Here is a 22,425-nt window from a genome sequence, read left to right on the forward strand (position 1 = left end):
ATAACGTGTTGAAACTCTTCTTCATTATTACTAGTCATCTGAGCTGCCAGAAGAATACCTATAGAAAATGCCCAGAATAAACACATTTATAAGAAGAAAGTTTGTCATTGGTTTATCTTTGTAATTACATTTAGAAGATGTCTGCACTATAAAAAGTAGGTCCCATTTCATTGAGCTAATATATATAGGGGAGCACCGTTTGATATAAAAGAAGTCTCCCTTCGACGATAATTGTGGGAACATTTAATGGGGAATTTTCAGAATCTTTAGAAGGATTTAACACATGGTTCGAATATTTTATGCTTATATGACCCTCTCCATACAACTTACCGTCATCTGAGTGTTGCTCTTGCCGTTTCTCCACCAACATTAGTTGTTACAGTGCTTCCTAGAGAGCAGAAGCTATCGACTTATTCAATTGCTTGGCCGTGTTTGATGTTTTCGGCTCTGGTGTTGGCCTTTTTTTATACCCTCAGCCTTTAGGCTATGAAGGGTATATGAAGAAAAGACAAAATTTTTTAGTTTTCCATAAAAAAAAAATTAAAAATTTTTTTTTAAGTTACATGAAAGATTTTTGGTACATAGATTGGGAAAAAAATCCCATTCTTAAATCTGTTCGAGATACTAATTTTGGTTGTTGCGCGCAAAAGTTATGGCGGTTTCAATTCTGATTAAAAGAAAAAATCTTTAAAAGACTCTAATCATTATATTGAGAAACTCTCTTAATTAGGGGCACCCTACATACTATATGTTTACTGAGGTCCCATAACTTTAGTGAAAAAGTTGTGCATTTTCGCGGAAATTAGGAAAGAATTCCAAACAATTGGTAGTTTGCAAATTGTTTTTATAAAATTCAACTTGCTTATGCCTCTGAAAAATATATAAAAAATATGTACGTAATCTATACATCGCGAAGATTCAAATGAAACCAAAACTATACAAATCCGTTTAGTGGTTTTCATATTATAGCGAAAACAAAAAAATATATTGAGGGAATTTATAAAATTTTTGTAAGAGAAAATATTTATTAAAATTTATTTTGTGAGTTAGTTGAACAAAATGTATGAAAAATAGGTCGGAGTTTTTCTTCTATTTTAGTTAAATTTCACGCAATAAATCACATTTTTTATTCTAATCACTTCTCGAAAACACGCTAACATCTAGCAGAAGATATGTATATCTTTCAAATAAATGTTGGGTTCCTCTAAATGTGGTATAATCTTGAAATAAAATTGTATCGGGTAATGTTCATTTTGAAATGCGTGTAAAGCGCGAAATCCTCAAAATCACTTGATGCGCATGCTGTTTACCAATACAGCGAATTCTTCTCTTTTAATTTGTACACATTTGCCAGGATTTACTTTGGCCGCTAAGATGTAGCATCGTCTGCAGTTTAGTGTGCAACAAACTGTATAACGCTTATATTTTGCACAAAGTGCATACACTTTTTATGCGCATCCGATTTCACTATCAACCGTGAAAAAATACATCGATCTAAACATATTTCAATAAAATCCATCAAGAACCGTGGATGTAGCATCACACAGTATTTTTTGGATAAATCGGATACAGCTCCCACGCCACTAAATTTTTCAAACCGCTGTTTTCGCACAAACGCGAGTGATGATTCACTTTCTTCATTGAAATGGAAACGATCCACATAAAACGCGAATTAGTCAGCGATATTTTGAAAAACATTTTTCGCAAATTTTTCAATTTTTGCAGTAGCCATTTCCGCCGTTCTAGTAGATGGATTTTTATGATCTGTGATTCATATGATCCGGATCGTCGAAAAACTAAAATATCGCGGGGTACCAGCACACTCAAAACGATATTGTAAATACTGTACCCAAAAAATAGGTTTTTTAGAAAAAATATCACACTAAATTTTGGCCTTTGGCAGTAGATTACTCTGCTGCTGTGTGGGCTACATACTCAATATACATATCAGATTATGCGAAATCGCTAGTTCTTTAATCCTATAATTGGTTTTTCGAAATATCCGAATGCGCGTCCCAGTTACATAAAAAATACAAAAAACACCTGAAATCCGGCTTCAAAATGTCAGCATCCATAAAAGGTGGATGCAGTGGAAATTTTGGAAAGTGATACATTAGAAGTGTAATCTTCATTTTGTATTCTCCTACTTTTACTTTGGACAGATGTCCGTCATTTGAATGGTTTAATCAGAAATCGAATAGCAATGTAAAAAACCTGTTTAGCTTCAACGTGTTTTTACCTATGTTTTTTCCTTTACGCGGTCGTAACTACCACGTAAATTAATTTTTTTTGCTAAATTTTTGAGCTTTGTACAAAAACATCTAAAATAATCCAGCAATAGTCATAGTTACTGGTAAACTACAATAGTTCGCGTATTATAATAGTGCAAACCTTGGCTTCATGGAAACTAAAAAATTTTGACTTTTCCTCATATACACTTTCATACGGGCAAAATGTGCCTCATCGAAATAATGGTTTTAGACCCCAAGTATGTTTTGACGAAATGTGTTTCAGACAATTTGGAGTCGATTGAGCAATGTCCGTCCGTCTGTCTGTCTGTCTGTCTGGCTGGCTGGAGCGCACGATAACTCTCGAAGGGATGAACCGATTCGGTTCAAATTTTGGCTTTCGTAATATTTTGTCCAAACTTAGTTTAAGTTCGAAGATGAGCTATATCGGTCCACTCCTTCCGGTACCTCCCCCACAAAAGTTCGAAAATTTTCGGAAAATGTGTACGCACGATAACTCTTGAAGGGTGTAACCGATTTGGTCCATACTTTGCCCATCGTGGAGCGTGTACCAGACTTAGATCAGGTTTTAATATGGACTCAATCGGTCCACTCCGTCGGGTACCTCCCACACAAAATTTTGGAAAAGTTCAGTTTAGGAACATCTCTCGAATCGCTTTGATTTTTGCTTTAGCAACTTGTATTCACTGCCCTCCATACGACGGTATAAGTTTCATCAGGGGCAAGTCCACACTTCCTGAGAAAATAGCCTGAAAGTTGCAAAAAACCCATATGACACCGTGTGAGGAGGTTGGAGGGAAAAATAACTCTCGAACAGGTCTGCCGATTCGGTCCAAAGTTTGGCCTTAGTAATATTTTGTCCAAACATAGTTTAAGTTCGAAGATAAGCAATATCGGTCCACTCCTTCAGGTACCTCCCCCACAAAAGTTCAAAAATGTTCGGAAAAATTGTGCGTACGATAACTCCTGAAGAGAGTGGCCGAATTGGCCCATACTTTACACATCCTAATATATCTACCAGATATAGATCAGGTTCAAATATGAACTATATTTGTCCACTCCATCCGCTACCTCCCACTGAAAATTTCGGATACATGTTCAATTTAAGACCTGCTTTCGAATCACTTTGATTTTTATACCCTCAGCCTTTAGGCTATGAAGGGTATATACACTTTCATACGGGCATAATGTGCCTCATCGAAATAATGGTTTTAGACCCCAAGTATGTTTGGACGAAATGTGTTTCAGACAATTTGGAGTCGATTGAGCAATGTCCGTCCGTCTGTCTGTCTGTCTGGCTGGCTGGAGCGCACGATAACTCTCGAAGGGATGAAGCGATTCGGTTCAATTTTTGGCTTTCGTAATATTTTGTCCAAACTTAGTTTAAGTTCGAAGATGAGCTATATCGGTCCACTCCTTCCGGTACCTCCCCCACAAAAGTTCGAAAATGTTCGGAAAATGTGTACGCACGATAACTCTTGAAGGGTGTAACCGATTTGGTCCATACTTTGCCCATCGTGGAGCGTGTACCAGACTTAGATCAGGTTTTAATATGGACTCAATCGGTCCACTCCGTCGGGTACCTCCCACACAAAATTTTGGAAAAGTTCAGTTTAGGAACATCTCTCGAATCGCTTTGATTTTTGCTTTAGCAACTTGTATTCACTGCCCTCCATACGACGGTATAAGTTTCATCAGGGGCAAGTCCATACTTCCTGATAAAATAGCCTGAAAGTTGCAAAAAAAACCCCTTAGACAGCGTGTGAGGAGGTTGGAGGGCAAAATAACTCTCGAACAGGTCTGCCGATTCGGTCCAAAGTTTGGCCTTAGTAATATTTTGTCCAAACATAGTTTAAGTTCGAAGATAAGCCATATCGGTCCACTCCTTCAGGTACCTCCCCCACAAAAGTTCAAAAATGTTCGGAAAAATTGTGCGTACGATAACTCTTGAAGAGAGTGGCCGAATTGGTCCATACTTTACACATCCTAATATATCTACCAGATATAGATCAGGTTCAAATATGGACTATATTTGTCCACTCCATCCGGTACCTTCCACTCAAAATTTCGGATACATGTTCACTTTAAGACCTGCTTTCGAATCACTTTGATTTTTGTTGAAGCAACTTGCATTGCTGCCTCAATTGCGATGGTAAAAGTTGTTTCAGGGGCAAGTTCATACTTCTTGAGCAAACATCCCTGAAGTTCTAAAAAACCCCTATGGTACCATATGTAGTGGCTGGAGATCCATTCTTTTTAGTATCTCATCCGCAAAACTTTTGATATTAAATCCTAATCAACATTTTTGTCAGTTCAAACGCCCAAAATTTTTAAAACTCCCTAAATACATGCGTTTTTTGGGAAAAAATTGTTTCAATATACACAGGCTGAGGATATATCTCTGTCGGCAAAGCCGACTGATACTTTTTTACTTGTTTTCTTGATATAAATCTCAAGTCCAACATTGCGAGCAAGTCTCTACTTCTAATTTTGACTGTATGCCATTCGCATAATCTAAGTCTTTGAGTTGTCGTGGGAAACTTCATGTTAAGCCTTTTCTCTGTTCCCGTTGTGAATAATAGAGAGTTCGGCAGTTTTGCACATCGCCCTTATTAGTCGGTTTATTTTCCACTCAATGCTTCCCACATAGCAGGTCGTCTGGCGATGTCGAAAGTTTTTTTTGGAAATCTATATATAACGTTGCGAAGGATGTTGGCCTTATCTATACAGCTTTTATCCATTGCAATCCCACTGCGGCGGGTTCTTCGATACCGGATTGACCCGGAACTACAAAACACCCGTGTTCCGGCCAGCGGCTGCAACCCCAGTATACACATGTTTGTATTTGTATCGTTTTCTGTATTGGGAGCATAGGATATGGAATGCCTGCTCCTGATTGTGCCGCGAGCGGGTACATCTCAGGGGTTGTTCTGGACTTGTCCATGCGGGGACACGTCGTCATCAGAATACGCGACTCTGGAAGGTCATAACCGTCTGGTATTCGGGGTCTGTAATGCTTATCATGAGTTGTGACATTTGGTCCTCGAAACCGACCACAGGTGTATAGTACTGGCTGTGTAGATTGACAGCTCTACCTTTTGCATGGCCAATGATGATGCCCTTACCAGAATTAGCGAAAAGAGTCGAAGTTCGCTAGACATAACCATCGTTTCACCTGGTCTGACCTGGCAACTCGTTGTTTCTCTTTGATCAGACCATCTTCCCATAATTGTCCTCCCCGTCAGGAGACCGCACAATTTCATCACATCACGACATTCATGCATTTTCATCAATAATGGGTAAGCTAGCTGGCCTAGTTTCGGAGAGTTCACTCATCACCCCTCAGAGATCTGCCCAACCCATCTGATGTTCGGATAGCAGAAAGGACGTTTTGATTCATCATCACTGCAGCAACCGCTCGCCATATACCTTCTGTTCGAATATCCGAAGTGAGACCAAGCGATCCTAGCTGACACTGAAAGTTAACAGGATGGTCGGTGAGCATAATCGGAACAAGTTGTTAAATCACCTCAGTCCCGTTTGGCGACGTCACGCCGACTGATCCGAAGGGGTGCGTATGTTATTTTAATCGACTGTTTGTCGAGCACAATGAGAATGACGGGGCATTAGATCTTTTCCTGCCGAGGATGAACCATCACAATTTACAATGGATGATGTTGCGAATGTCAATGATGGACTCTCTATGGTAATGCTGAAACAGCTGGATGTGCCGGGAGTCGAGTATCTCACTAAAATTCTCAACCTGTCGCTAGCCACCCACATTGATCGCGAAGTATAGAAAATGGCCAGGGTCGTCCTGCTACTGAAGGTGAATCGTACAGACCGATTTCGCATTTTTCGCCCGTAGCAAACACCCTTGAGGCTTTAATCCTCCCCAGCGTCAGAAATAGCTATGCAATTGTCGATCATCAATATGGGTTCCGTAAGCAGCACAGCACGACAACAGTGCTGCAAGCTGCATCGCCGCAAATATTAGTCGAGGGCTTAACCAGAGCAAGCCGTGTGATAGAACAGTGATAGTGGCGATTGACTTATCAAAAGCCTTTGATACTGTCAAGCACTCCACGCTTTTTGAGGACATCGAGCAGACTACTCTCCAGCCAAGTTTAAAACGTTGGAGAATCAATTATATGTGTGGACGCCAGTCGTACGTGAAATTCAAGAACAAGAAGTCCAAGCCGCGTAGAGCTAGAGATATCTACGGATCTTTTTATATCCTCAACATTTACACTAACGAGGGTATATGGTAAATTTCAAATTTCTTTTGCAATTCCATTGGAAGAAATGTTAAAAAATTTTTTGCGAGCACATCCGCAATTTTTGGAACATAGATTAAGAAAACAGTGGTGGTTTCAAATCTGTTCGCGTTCACAAAATTGGATGCTGCGCTCCAAAGTTATGGGGGGTTTTATTCCCTTATAAAGAACAAATATTTAAAAATTCCATTTTTGCTGTAATAAGAAAATGTATATAAAAAGCGTTAACAGCATTTAATATCTATCCGTAGATGCCTAAATATTTACTAAATGTATTTCTATTTTCGCGGAAAATCAAGAAATACTGAAAAAATCTTGGAGTAAATATAATTTATTCTAATTTAGAGTCCAAATAAAACTCGAAAAAATAAATTAAAAATACGTACAGATGCTAGACAACGCGTAGAAAAATATGAGACCAACATTTTAACGATAGGATTTATAACTGCCATATTACAGCAACAACAAAAGACGAAAACTTATTGTTGGAATATTATTTCAAAAATATATTTTTTTGTTTAATACGAAAAATAGAAAAAAAAACATTTTTGGGAGTTATTCTACTATTTCGCTAAATTTCGATGCAAGGACTGACGGACTTCGCTGAAACTTCTTCAAGGAAAATGCGATGACAAACAGGAAAGTGTATTTGCTTACTTTGATAAACAATAGGATTATGAAATAGAAAGTAATATTGAAATTGCAACCAAAGAAAAAACATAAAAGTTAAAAAACGTATAATTCGCGAATTCGTTAAAATCAGTTAAGGCGCATGCGCTTTTCAGATACAGCGAGTGCATCTCTATCAATATGTAGCGATTTTTCCACTTTTCATTCAGCGGCCAAAGTGTGCCGTCAGCTGCATCTTACTGTTCAAAAAACCTTTATGTGGGTAAAAATTGCGCGATGTACATAAGATTATAAGGCGCATCCGATTTCAGTGACTGCCTATAAAAAATACGTCATTATAACAAATTTTAAACAAATTCGTCAAGAACCGCGGATGTGCTACCAAATTCTATTTTATACGAAATACGAATATTACTCCAGAATCTCGGAAATTTATGCCACACGGTTTTAGAAAATAATATAATCGCGTATGAAGGATTCCATTTATGTAAAAATAACCAAAGAAAATCGCGGTTCAATGCGCGGAATCATCAAAATATAATTTTACAGAATTTCCTACTTTCAAGGTATCTATAACCGCCATATTAGTGGATGGATTTGAACGCGGAAGGGTTCATTAGATCCGGCGCGTAAAAAAACTAAAATCACGCGGGGTTCTAGGGTACCTGAGCCACAGTTGTAAATTTTGAAGCCAAAAAATATGTTTTTATAGAAAATTTACGCACCAAAATTTCGACTTTGGACTCTTATTACTAGGGAGCTGTATGAAGCACACTCATGAGATATACATCAAACGACGTGGAATCACGAGTTCTGCAATCCAATAAATAGTTTGGGAAATTATCTGGTTGCGCCCTCCAATTATAAGAACAATTCAAAAAACCCAGATTTCAAAACTTCAAAATGTCAGCATCGATTTTAGGGGGATGCAATGTATATATCGAAAAGTCATACATTAGAACCATGTTGCCCAAGGGGTACTCTTCAATTCTTTCTTTGAGCTCAGGTTTGAATTTTCCGTGGTTTCACAAAAAAACTTGTAAACTTCAACACATTTTACCCATTTTTTAATATTACCACCAACACAGCTTCCACATAAATTATTTGTTATGGTTAATTTTATGCGACCCCGGCTAAAACACTTCAATTAATATAAATATATTCATATTATATAAAATATATTGACAGTTCGCGACTTATTAAATGGTGAACCTCAACTTCAACGATTGTAAAACATTTTTGAATATTACCATATACACTTTCATACGGGCAAAATGTGCCTCATCGAAATAAAAGTTTTAGACCCCAAGTATGTTTGGACGAAATGTGTTTCACACAATTTGGAGTCGATTTAGCCATGTCCTTCCGTCCGTCTGTCTGGCTGATGCACACGATAACTCTCAAACGGATGAGCCGATTTGGTCAAAAATTCGGCTATCGTAACATTTTGCCCAAACTTAGTTTAAGTTCGAAGATGGGCTATATCGGTCCACTCCTTCCGGTACCTCCCACACAAAAGTTCGAAAATGTTCGGAAAATTTGTGCGCACGATAACTCTTGACGGGAGTAACCGATTTGGTCCATACTTTGAACATCCTGAAATGTGTACCAGACTTAGACAAGGTTTCAATATGGACTCAATCGGTCCACTCCTTCGGGTACCTCCCCCACATAAGTTCGGATAAGTTCAGTTTAGGACCTGCTCTCGAATCGCTTTGATTTTTGTTGTAGCAACTTGTATTCACTGCCCCCCCATACGACGGTACATCTTCCTGAGAAAATAGCCAGAAAGTGTTAAAAAATTATATAACATCGTGTGTAGTGGTTGGAGCGCAGTATTACTCTCGGATCTGCCGATTCGGTCCAAAATGTGGCCTTCGTAATATTTTCCACTCCTTCAGGTACCTCCCCTAGGAAAAGTTCAAAAATGTTCGAAAACATTGTGCGCACGATAACTCTTGAAGGGAGTGACCGATTTGGTCCATACTTTACACGTCCTAATATATCTACCAGATATAGATCAGGTTCGTATATGGACTATATTTATCCCCTCCTTCGTGTACCTCCCACACAAAACTTTGGATAAGTTCACTTTAAGACCTGCTCTCGAATCACTTCGATTTTTGTTGAAGCAACTTGCATTGGCTGTCTCCATTACGACGGTAAAAGTTTTTTCAGGGGCAAATCTATACTTCATGAGAAAACAGCCCGAAAGGTGTAAAAACCCCTTTTGGCACCATATGTAGTGGCTGGAGAGCACGAACTGATCAACCGATTTGATCCAAATTTTGGACTTCGTCATATTTTGTCCAAACATAGTTTCAATTTGGAGATAGGCAATACCGGTCCACAACCTCCAGTATTTCCCCCCAATATTTAAAAAATGTCACTAAAATGCTATGCACGATATCTCTTGAACGGGCTGAGGGTATATCTCTGTCGGTAGATGGTTTGATGCTGGGTTGGGTCAATATGGTACAAAGAACACACTGTTGTGGATTGTAGGCCAGTTTGTGGTAAGCTATGCAGCGCTAGTGTAGTCCGCGAAATAGAAAGCCATAGAAAAATTTCTGAAAAACATTGCAGAATTCCGTCCTAAGAACTGCAACAGGGTGCCTCCTCATGTCTTCAATGGACCATCTACATGAGGAGACAAAGATTCTTCCAGTATAGCAACACGACGGTATGCTCTTGTTGCAGTATTTACTCGGGTGTTACCGTGAGAGCCTTCCTAATCACCATACGGTGGATAGGACCCCCCACCCAGACATGTCCGGAGCGATTTTCATGATTTAGAAGGAGAGGTCGAACTTATCAATAGAGAACCCCTACATCAGCAAGTCTATTAATCAGGTTTGAATAGCAATCACACGGATGCAGTCGCAGTCGCTATAAACAACTATCGAGTGAATGCGGTCCTCGGAGAACATCCCTCAAAAGTTTACGAATTATTCTAGAATCAGGATTCTTCTTTGGGACCTAAAGACCCGACCACGCCTACTTTTTTAAATAAGTTACATCTCCAAAACAGCTAACCGATTTCCAAGAAATTTTCAGCAAATGCTCAAGGTTTGCCGTGGTAATATATATTTTATGAATTTCGCAGGAGGTGGGATACCTTCCCCACGCCTTTATTTTAATCTTATGATTATATTGGTTTTAGCATTAATTTTGGGAGGCAATGGGGTTGTGTGTCCGACCCAAGGTACATATTTGCAGCTAAAATCTCAGACAAAGCCCACTTTTATACCCTCCACCATAATATGGAGGGTATAATTAATTCCATTCCGTTTGTAATACATCGAAATACATCAGAGACCCTATAAAGTATATATATATTCTTGATCAGGGTAAAATTTTATGTCGATACAACCATGTCCGTCTGTCCGTCCGTCCGACGTCTGTTGAAATCAAGATACAACTCGCAATTTTAAATATAGAGCTTTGTAATTTGGTATAAAAGTTTATATTACTCCTAGGATGTTTGGTATTGCAAATTGGCTATATCGGTCCACGTTTTGATATAGCACCCATAGAAGGCTACCACCCGATTTTCGGTATTTATAAGGTTTTAGCCTCATTATCACTTTGAAATGGCTGAAATTCGGTACTGAGTCTCCGTTGGGGGTATACAACTTTTCCCGAGAAATTTGTCGATATAGGTCCACGCCATCATATAGCCCCCATAGAACGGTACCTCCGGATTTTCGGTATTTTGAAGGTTGTGGTCACAATAATCCACAGAAATGGCTGAAATTAGGTATTTAGTCTTCGGTGGTGGTATAAAGCTTTCCTCCAGAAATTTGTCAGTACAGGTCCATGCCTTAATATAGCCCCCATAGAAAAGTACCTCCCGATTTTCGGTATTTTGAAGGCTTTAGCATCATTATCACACCAAAATAGCTAACATTTGGTATTTAGTATTCGTTGGGGGTATAAAACTTTCCATATGCAATTTTTCGGTATATGTCCACGCCTTAATATAGCCCCCATAGAACGGTACCTCCCGATTTTCGGTATTTTGAAGGTTGTGACCTCAATATTCCACCGAAATAGCTGAAATTTGGTACTTAGTCTTCGTTGGTGGTATAACATTTGGTATTTAGTCTTCGTTGGGGGTATAAAACTTCCTCCAGAAATTGTTCGGTAAAGGTCCACGCCTGCATATAGCACACATAGAACGGTACCTCCCGATTTTCGGTATTTTGAAGATTGTGGCCACAATAGCCCACCGAAATGGCAGAAAATTGGTATTTAGTCTTCGTTGAGGGTATAAAATTTTCCCCCTGCATTTAGCCCCCACAGAAGGTTGTGGCTATAACAACCCACCGAAATGTCTGAATTTCGTCGGTATAGGCCCACGCTTATATATGGGCCCTATAGAACGGTTCCTCCCGATTTTCGTAATTCTGAATGTTGTGACGTCAATATCCCACCGAAAGACTGAAATTTGTTATTTGGTCTTCGATGGGGTTATAAAATATTCCAGGAGAGAATTATCAGTATAGGTCTACGTCTTCCTATATCCCTAAAGAAGCGTACCTCTTAATTGTTGGTATTTTGAAGGTTTTAGCCACATTATCTTATCGAAATATAGGAAACTTGGTATTTAGTCTTCTTTGAGTCTAAAAACTTTTCGCCAGAAATGTGTAGGTATAGGTCGATGTTTTGATATAGCTCGCATAGAACGGTACCTCCCGAATTTCGATATTTTGAAAACTACTGAACCTAATTTCATGAAATTTTCAGAACATGTTCAGGAATGTCCCGTGGTCCAAAATGCTTTATATTTGTAGACGAATTTCGGGGGCCTATTCTTTTATAATCGCTATATTTACTAAACTTATGAGTGCATCGGCTTGCAAATTAATTTTCGAGACAACCGTGGTTGCGCCTCCGATCAAGTTTTCTTTCATGGTGCCCGAAGTCCCGACCACTTTTTATGTACCTTATATCTCGAAAACTAACGAACCGATTTTCATGAAATTTTGTGGAATGTGCCGTGGTACATGTAGGCATGAATTTCGGAGGTGGCAAGTCATCTCCCTTATTAAGAAACAATATATATTTACAAATTTCCTAAAATGGCGAGGTTCAACCGTCCATCAGCCATGAAAAACTAGAAACATATACGTCTCAATAAGCGGAAGAATTCGACCATGTTTTTAACTTTTATAATTCGATCGCTTTAGGATAAAGATAGGGGACATGGTCGATACGAAATCCTAAGGATAAGAAGTCCCTAAGACTTGCAGAAAGGTTGCAGACAAAATCTTTTGATACATTTAAAATCCTCAATGAATAACTCGGTTTGAATTTGGACCCAAAGACATTGATTTGTAATATGTTGTCATGAAAACTTAATACGACGGGCCAGCAACGCGGACCGGGGTCTGCTTACTTACTTACTTAGCTGGCCCGTTACAGAACATTTGTTCCATAGACCCAACTAAGAAAAGGTGTCCAACTCTCTCTGTTTAGTGCTTCGCTTTCTGGAATACCGCGCCTTGCCATCTCTTCATCCATTTGTTTGCGCCATCTATTCCTTGGCCTGCAAATTCTGCGTGCACCGCCATGTGGCCAGTATTTATACGCTTTTTTAGCGAGTTCATCATCGCACATGCTTATGATATGGACTAGCCAACGCAATCGTCGCATCTCAATACGTTTAACTATATTGATGTCGTTGTATAGCTCATGCGACGTCGATATTCACCGTCAACGCAGATTGGTCCTTAGATCTTTCGAAGAATTTTTCTTTCAAACACACCAAGCACTGCCTTGTCTGCTTGCGCAAGTACCCAGGGTTATGAACCATACATCAGCACGGGTAGTATCAGTGTTTTGTAAAGCGTTGTTTTTGTTTGACGAGATGTGGCTTTGTTTTTAAAGTGCGTACTTAAGCCAAAGTAGCATCTGTTGGCCAATACAATTCTTCTTTTTATTTCACAACTGATGTCGTTTGTTGTGTTTATGGCGGTGCCGAGGTCGACGAAGTCCCCTCAAATTTATAGGAACCAACGTCATCAGTTGGCCCGATCTCTATGGACGCATTGGGCGACGACACCATTAACTTTGTCTCTCGCCGTTTACCGCCAGACCCACTTTAGCAGATTCCTTTTCGACTTTTTCAAAGGTATCAGTAACTTCCTTTACCGATCGACCTATGCTGTCAATGTCATCGGCATAAGGTAAATATCTGGTCAATGGTGGATTTGCCAGGTCTAAAGCCGCATAGGTATGGCCCAATTGTTTCATTGACCATAGTCTTTAGTCGTTCGCACATTATCCCTAACACCATCTTGTAGGCAATAGGAATACTTATGTCCCAATAGTTACAGTATACAGTCTTATCTCCTTTCTTGTGGACAGGGCACAGGATGCTCAGGTCCCAATCGTCGGGTACTCGTTCTTCCTGCCAGATGGTGCTAACTAACTGATGAATACACCTTATCAGCGTGTCGCCTCTGGGTTTGAACAGCTTGGCTTCTTCAGCCGACTTATTGCTGTCTATACCCCATCTTGGCTAGGCGGTATACATTCAATACCATCTTCTGGGATTGGATCTGTGGTATCTTTGCGTCTTCGCTACTATCGGATACCAACAGTTTGGAGAAATGTTCTTTCCATATCCTGAGCACACTATCTATATCAGTTACCAAATTACCTTGCTGATCTCTTCAGGAGGATGTGCCTGTACCAAAGCCAGCAGTTTGATGCTTCACTCTTTGGTAGAATTTTCGGACTTCATTCTGGCTCCTGTACATCTGGATTTTTTCACACTCCCGCTTTTTCATCTCTCTCTTTTTCCTGCGGAAGAGACGTTTCTCCTCTCTCCTTTTCTCCCGATATCTCTCTTGTGCGCTACGCATTGCTACGGATTGTAAAGTAGCTCTATATGCCGCATTTTTCCCTTCGGTAGCAGCACGACACTCCTGGTCATACCATGGATTCCTTGGTGGATGTCTCTGTTATCCAAGTATGGATTATGCGGCTGTTTGCATGGAGTGGGCAATACTTTGCCATTGCGCTGATATATTATTGGGATGAGGAGTGCTTCGATTACGCAATTGGGCTAATTGAGTGGAATATGCTGTGGCTATCTGTTGTTATTGCAGCTTACCGATGTCTAACTTTCGTGTTGTATCTGTTCGTATTTTGTTTGCTACGTTTAACTGGGTGCGTACCTTTGCTGCAACTAGGTAGTGGTCCGAGTCTATGTTTGCTCCTCGGAACGAGCGCACATCCAACACGCTCGATGAATGTCTTCCATCTATCACAACGTGATCAATTTGGTTTCTTGTTTTCTGATCTGGAGACAGCCAGGTGCCCTTATGGATGTCGAGATGTTGAAATCTGGTGCTGCTAACTACCATGTTTTTTTGCCGCTGCGAAGTCTATCAGCCTCATACCATTGTCAGATGTGTCACTGTGGAGACTGAATTTTCCGACTGTTGGGCTAAAGATATTTTCCTTTCCATTTTTGGCAATAAAATCGCCTAGAATAATTTTAATGTCATGGGCAGGACATGACCGTTGTCCTGCTTTCTTCTAAGCGCTCATAAAATATATCTTTGGTCTGTTCGTCCTTGTCTTCAGTGGAAGCATGAGCGCAAATAAAGCTGACGTTGAAGAATTTTGCTTTTATTCGAATTGAAGCAAGTTTTTCATTCACTGGGGTGAAGCTGGATACCAGATGTTTTAGCCTCCGACTAACTACGAATCCGCAACCAAACTCATGCTTTATGTCATGGCAGGTATAATACAGTGCGTGACGCCTTTCCCATTCCATCGTATTTCCTGTATGGCAGTAATATCGGCCTTGTACTTTTCAAGTACATCTGCCAATGCGTAAACTGCACCTTCTCTATAAAGTGTGCGAACATTACAGGTGAGGATTCGCAGATCATGGTCCTTAAAACGTTTGCGGGGGTCGTCAACTTTAGAGGGATTTGTTGTTCTTTTCTTTTGTTTTTTCATAGTAGGCTGTTTTCTCTAGGGGAGGGTTACTAACCCGAAGCCCATACCCAAGTTTTTTACGTTCTTATTGGTGAACGCGCGGCACATATTAGCTCGCTACCTTTAATGGGTGTTAAAGGCAGTTCCCCAGGTGAAACCACGGGGAGGTCGGTGTCCATTTGAGATGAGAGAGGGACCAAGATAAATACTGGACTTTGCCATGTTAAAGCCGGTCAGGACAGTTCCTTGGTATCTCTTATCCCCTACGTCACCCCGGGGTCTGCTAGTTGTTATAATAAAACTGATTGCTGATCGTTAGTATATTCAAATATACACACATTTTTCTCAACTTCTTCCATCTCACCATATAAACATTTTCTTCCTTATTTCACTTTGTACAAAATTTAGACATTAATTTGAAATGTTTATAAACGTTTCAATTTTTTTATGAGATTACTTTTTACAATCTATTGGAAACCTTATACGCCCTCCTGCTTTAGAGTTCGTCCATAAAATGGCCAAAATTTATTGTTCAATCAAACGAAAAAGCAAAGTGAAGTGAAACAAAACAACAACACAACAATTTATGCACCAATTGAAGCCCTTTTGGAAATGCAGTTTTATAGGTTATACCATTACATGGGAATTAGGGGATTGTATGTCGTTTTTTTTTGTTGGAATGCCAAGGGAGTCCAAACAGCAAACTTGTGCCAGTTGCAAAATTGTCGCTAATGAACTGTTTAAAGCCGGTCTGAAGAACGTTTTGAAATTTGTAACGAGAGTACTGCTCCTGGGCAAGTCCATACATCCTGAGATATTGGCCCTAAAGCTGCAAAAATTCCTACGGTGACCAACTAAACTGGCTGGTAAGCACAATACCTATTGAACAGAGTGACAAGCATTGGTCCAACTTTTTTATAACTACCAAATTAAAATATAGTTCGAAGATGGACTACATAGGGCAACTATATCCGGTACCTCCCTCACAAAAGTTCAAAATGTTCGCTTAAGTCTGTTTGAGGATTGTTTTGAATTTTTTTATCGAAGATAGATAGTCCATGTGATCAGGTCCACCACTATTGTTTTGTGTTTTTTTTTTCTTGTACAGTCGTAGGCTGAGGGTGTCAGCTGTTGGCAAAGCCGACAAATTCTGTTTCATCAGTCGCGCATCGTTCTTGAGAATAGATTTTCAGATTTACTTTGCAAATTTTATTTCCAATATTGACTGATGTAGGAATGATTTCCTCTTTAGGGAATCCCAAATGTCGGTCATTCCTCCAACTGCATCCTTTTAATTCCCGTTTATTTTTTGCAATTCTTTAAAAAAGGCGTATTCAATGAATGAAGCTTACAAAAACATTTTGTTCTTTAAACAGCAGAAGAATACAGCTTAACATAAGTTCGGTCGTTTGGCGCCTAACTGATGGGGCTGTTTGGTCAAGTGACTGGCTGACTGACTGCCCAACTAGCTGCTTGACTCAAAATGCTTTTGCTTGTTAGCAGTTAACATATTTCACCTTTGCTAAATTGAAGAAACAAAAAAAAAAAAGAAAATAACATAACCTGACTACTTGGTTATTCATCCGTCCACCATCTAACCAAAGGACCCGACCGACTGACTGACTGTCTGTTTTATGGTCGGCCATTCAATGGAAAAAGGCGGAAAACGGAAACATTACAATTTGTTCGTTCTCACTCTACTAGATGAGTAGCGACCATACAGTTCGCTGGCTGGCTCTGGCTGACTGGAGTTGGATGTATGTGTACGAACGAATCCCTTCCCAGTTGTTTTTGTACATTTAGATAACGCTAGGTAGCATATGTTTGTTAGTTGGTATACCCTCTGATCCGTATTGTGAGTGAGTGTCTGTATGTTTGTGTGTGTGTTAATATGTTGGAATTAGGTTAAAAGTGTTGTAATATGGAAAACAATGAACTTTATGCGAGCTTTCCTTTGCTTCTTCCCTTTTTATTATTATTTTCCAACTTTTTTCCTTCCTTAAATGTTGCTACTGCTTACGAGACTATCGTTCTTGCTTACGTGTTTTATTCTTCTCCAAGTTTTGTTTTATTCATTTCGCCTTTCACACGTTTCTTTTGCTCGCTCTACCACCGTCGAAAGACAATTTTCATTCGTGTTTTTTATTTTTGTTTTTGCGGCAAAAATAAGAAACATTTGGTACTGCGGTTCTTTTTACACCAAAGTTTGTTTTATGTTTTTTATTCTTCTTTGGTTTTTGTTGTTGTTGTTTCTTCATGTCCTTTGCACCTTTCGATAACATGCTTTTGGAGTTGGACTTCTTTGCCTTTTTGTTATTTCTAGTTTTTATTTGTCGATTGGACAGTGGGTGATATTTCGTTTAAGAGTGCGAAAAGAATTTTTTTTGGGAATTTTGACTAATAACGTTTTCCTTGGATGGTTCATAAAAATCTTCGAAAAATCATCCGTTAATGACGGCCTTCGGTTGTTATTAAAAATCAACCAAAGGCCACAATAAACGTGGATTTTTAAAGGTTTTTAGGAGAAACCAAAGGTCACAATTAAGGTGGATTTTTTAAGGCCACAATAAACGTGGGTTTTTTAAAGATTTTTAGGAGCAACCAAAGGCCGCAATAAACGTCGATTTTTTAAAGATTTTTAGGAGCAACCAAAGGCCGCAATAAACGTGGATTTTTTAAAGATTTTTAGGAGAAACCAAAGGCCGCAATAAACGTGGATTTTTTGAAGATTTTTAGCAACAACCAAAGGCCACAATAAACGTGGATTTTTTAAAGATTATTAGCAGCAACCAAAGGCCACAATAAACGTGGATTTTTTAAAAATTTTTAGCAAGAACCAAAGGACACAATAAACTTGGATTTTTAAAGATTTTTAGCAAGAACCAAAAGCCACAATAAACGTGGATTTTTTAAAGATTTTTACCAAGAACCAAACGCCACAATAAACGTGGATTTTTAAAGATTGTTAGCAAGAACCAAAGGCCACAATAAACGTGGATTTTTTAAAGATTATTAGCAGCAACCAAAGGCCACAATAAACGTGGATTTTTTAAAGATTTTTAGCAACAACCAAAGGCTACAATAAACGTGGATTTTTTAAAGATTTTTAGCAGCAACCAAAGGCCACAATAAACGTGGATTTTTTAAAGATTTTTAGCAACAACCAAAGGCCACAATAAACGTGGATTTTTTAAAGATTTTTAGCAACAACCAAAGGCCACAATAAACGTGGATTTTTTAAAGATTTTTAGCAACAACCAAAGGCCACAATAAACGTGGATTTTTTAAAGATTTTTAGCAACAACCAAAGGCCACAATAAACGTGGATTTTTTAAAGATTTTTAGCAACAACCAAAGGCCACAATAAACGTGGATTTTTTAAAGATTATTAGCAGCAACCAAAGGACACAATAAACTTGGATTTTTTAAAGATTTTTAGCAAGAACCAAAGGACACAATAAACTTGGATTTTTAAAGATTTTTAGCAAGAACCAAAAGCCACAATAAACGTGGATTTTTTAAAGATTTTTACCAAGAACCAAAGGCCACAATAAAAATGGATTTTTTAAAGGTTTTTAGCAGCAATCAAAGGCCACAATAAACGTGGATTTTTTAAAGATTTTTAGCAGCAACCAAAGGCCACAATAAACGTGGATTTTTTAAAGATTTTTAGCAGCAACCAAAGGCCACAATAAACGTGGATTTTTTAAAGATTTTTAGCAACAACCAAAGGCCACAATAAACGTGGATTTTTTAAAGATTTTTAGCAACAACCAAAGGCCACAATAAACGTGGATTTTTTAAAGATTTTTAGCAACAACCAAAGGCCACAATAAACGTGGATTTTTTAAAGATTTTTAGCAACAACCAAAGGCCACAATAAACGTGGATTTTTTAAAGATTTTTAGCAACAACCAAAGGCTACAATAAACGTGGATTTTTTAAAGATTTTTAGCAGCAACCAAAGGCCACAATAAACGTGGATTTTTTAAAGATTTTTAGCAACAACCAAAGGCCACAATAAACGTGGATTTTTTAAAGATTTTTAGCAACAACCAAAGGCCACAATAAACGTGGATTTTTTAAAGATTTTTAGCAACAACCAAAGGCCACAATAAACGTGGATTTTTTAAAGATTTTTAGCAACAACCAAAGGCCACAATAAACGTGGATTTTTTAAAGATTATTAGCAGCAACCAAAGGACACAATAAACTTGGATTTTTAAAGATTTTTAGCAAGAACCAAAGGACACAATAAACTTGGATTTTTAAAGATTTTTAGCAAGAACCAAAAGCCACAATAAACGTGGATTTTTTAAAGATTTTTACCAAGAACCAAAGGCCACAATAAAAATGGATTTTTTAAAGGTTTTTAGCAGCAATCAAAGGCTACAATAAACGTGGATTTTTTAAAGATTTTTAGGAGAAACCAAAGGCCGCAATAAACGTGGATTTTTTGAAGATTTTTAGGAGAAACCAAAGGCCGCAATAAACGTGGATTTTTTAAAGATTTTTAGCAACAACCAAAGGCCACAATAAACGTGGATTTTTTAAAGATTATTAGCAGCAACCAAAGGCCACAATAAACGTGGATTTTTTAAAGATTTTTAGGAGAAACCAAAGGCCGCAATAAACGTGGATTTTTTGAAGATTTTTAGCAACAACCAAAGGCCACAATAAACGTGGATTTTTTAAAGATTATTAGCAGCAACCAAAGGCCACAATAAACGTGGATTTTTTAAAAATTTTTAGCAAGAACCAAAGGACACAATAAACTTGGATTTTTAAAGATTTTTAGCAAGAACCAAAAGCCACAATAAACGTGGATTTTTTAAAGATTTTTACCAAGAACCAAACGCCACAATAAACGTGGATTTTTAAAGATTGTTAGCAAGAACCAAAGGCCACAATAAACGTGGATTTTTTAAAGATTATTAGCAGCAACCAAAGGCCACAATAAACGTGGATTTTTTAAAGATTTTTAGCAACAACCAAAGGCTACAATAAACGTGGATTTTTTAAAGATTTTTAGCAGCAACCAAAGGCCACAATAAACGTGGATTTTTTAAAGATTTTTAGCAACAACCAAAGGCCACAATAAACGTGGATTTTTTAAAGATTTTTAGCAACAACCAAAGGCCACAATAAACGTGGATTTTTTAAAGATTTTTAGCAACAACCAAAGGCCACAATAAACGTGGATTTTTTAAAGATTTTTAGCAACAACCAAAGGCCACAATAAACGTGGATTTTTTAAAGATTTTTAGCAACAACCAAAGGCTACAATAAACGTGGATTTTTTAAAGATTTTTAGCAGCAACCAAAGGCCACAATAAACGTGGATTTTTTAAAGATTTTTAGCAACAACCAAAGGCCACAATAAACGTGGATTTTTTAAAGATTTTTAGCAACAACCAAAGGCCACAATAAACGTGGATTTTTTAAAGATTTTTAGCAACAACCAAAGGCCACAATAAACGTGGATTTTTTAAAGATTTTTAGCAACAACCAAAGGCCACAATAAACGTGGATTTTTTAAAGATTATTAGCAGCAACCAAAGGACACAATAAACTTGGATTTTTTAAAGATTTTTAGCAAGAACCAAAGGACACAATAAACTTGGATTTTTAAAGATTTTTAGCAAGAACCAAAAGCCACAATAAACGTGGATTTTTTAAAGATTTTTACCAAGAACCAAAGGCCACAATAAAAATGGATTTTTTAAAGGTTTTTAGCAGCAATCAAAGGCCACAATAAACGTGGATTTTTTAAAGATTTTTAGCAGCAACCAAAGGCCACAATAAACGTGGATTTTTTAAAGATTTTTAGCAGCAACCAAAGGCCACAATAAACGTGGATTTTTTAAAGATTTTTAGCAACAACCAAAGGCCACAATAAACGTGGATTTTTTAAAGATTTTTAGCAACAACCAAAGGCCACAATAAACGTGGATTTTTTAAAGATTTTTAGCAACAACCAAAGGCCACAATAAACGTGGATTTTTTAAAGATTTTTAGCAACAACCAAAGGCCACAATAAACGTGGATTTTTTAAAGATTTTTAGCAACAACCAAAGGCTACAATAAACGTGGATTTTTTAAAGATTTTTAGCAGCAACCAAAGGCCACAATAAACGTGGATTTTTTAAAGATTTTTAGCAACAACCAAAGGCCACAATAAACGTGGATTTTTTAAAGATTTTTAGCAACAACCAAAGGCCACAATAAACGTGGATTTTTTAAAGATTTTTAGCAACAACCAAAGGCCACAATAAACGTGGATTTTTTAAAGATTTTTAGCAACAACCAAAGGCCACAATAAACGTGGATTTTTTAAAGATTATTAGCAGCAACCAAAGGACACAATAAACTTGGATTTTTTAAAGATTTTTAGCAAGAACCAAAGGACACAATAAACTTGGATTTTTAAAGATTTTTAGCAAGAACCAAAAGCCACAATAAACGTGGATTTTTTAAAGATTTTTACCAAGAACCAAAGGCCACAATAAAAATGGATTTTTTAAAGGTTTTTAGCAGCAATCAAAGGCCACAATAAACGTGGATTTTTTAAAGATTTTTAGCAGCAACCAAAGGCCACAATAAACGTGGATTTTTTAAAGATTTTTAGCAGCAACCAAAGGCCACAATAAACGTGGATTTTTTAAAGATTTTTAGCAACAACCAAAGGCCACAATAAACGTGGATTTTTTAAAGATTTTTAGCAACAACCAAAGGCCACAATAAACGTGGATTTTTTAAAGATTTTTAGCAACAACCAAAGGCCACAATAAACGTGGATTTTTTAAAGATTTTTAGCAACAACCAAAGGCCACAATAAACGTGGATTTGTTGAAGATTTTTAGGAGCAACCAATAGCCACAATAAACGTGGATTTTTTAAAGATTTTTAGCAACAACCAAAGGCCACAATAAACGTGGATTTTTTAAAGATTTTTAGCAACAACCAAAGGCCACAATAAACGTGGATTTGTTGAAGATTTTTAGGAGCAACCAATAGCCACAATAAACGTGGATTTTTTAAAGATTTTTAGCAACAACCAAAGGCCACAATAAACGTGGATTTTTTAAAGATTTTTAGCAACAACCAAAGGCCACAATAAACGTGGATTTTTTAAAGATTTTTAGGAGCAATCGAAGGCCACAATAAACGTGGATTTTTTAAAGATTTTTAGGAGCAATCGAAGGCCACAATAAACGTGGATTTTTTAAAGATTTTTAGGAGCAATCGAAGGCCACAATAAACGTGAATTTTTTAAAGATTTTTAGGAGCAATCGAAGGCCACAATAAAC

At 37.9% G+C, this 22,425-nt stretch overlaps 1 protein-coding gene across 2 annotated transcripts in view; it reads left to right on the forward strand.

Moving 5' to 3' along the window:
- The window catches only part of LOC141395335 (UPF0047 protein YjbQ), a 180,370-nt gene that overhangs the window by 16,951 nt on the left and 140,994 nt on the right, over positions 1-22,425 (forward strand). The gene's annotated exons all lie outside the window — the stretch shown is intronic.

The sequence above is a fragment of the Musca autumnalis genome, unplaced genomic scaffold (genome assembly GCF_047663935.1).
Source record: "Musca autumnalis isolate F117 unplaced genomic scaffold, ASM4766393v1 scaffold_2, whole genome shotgun sequence".
Classification (NCBI taxonomy): Eukaryota; Metazoa; Arthropoda; class Insecta; order Diptera; family Muscidae; genus Musca; species Musca autumnalis.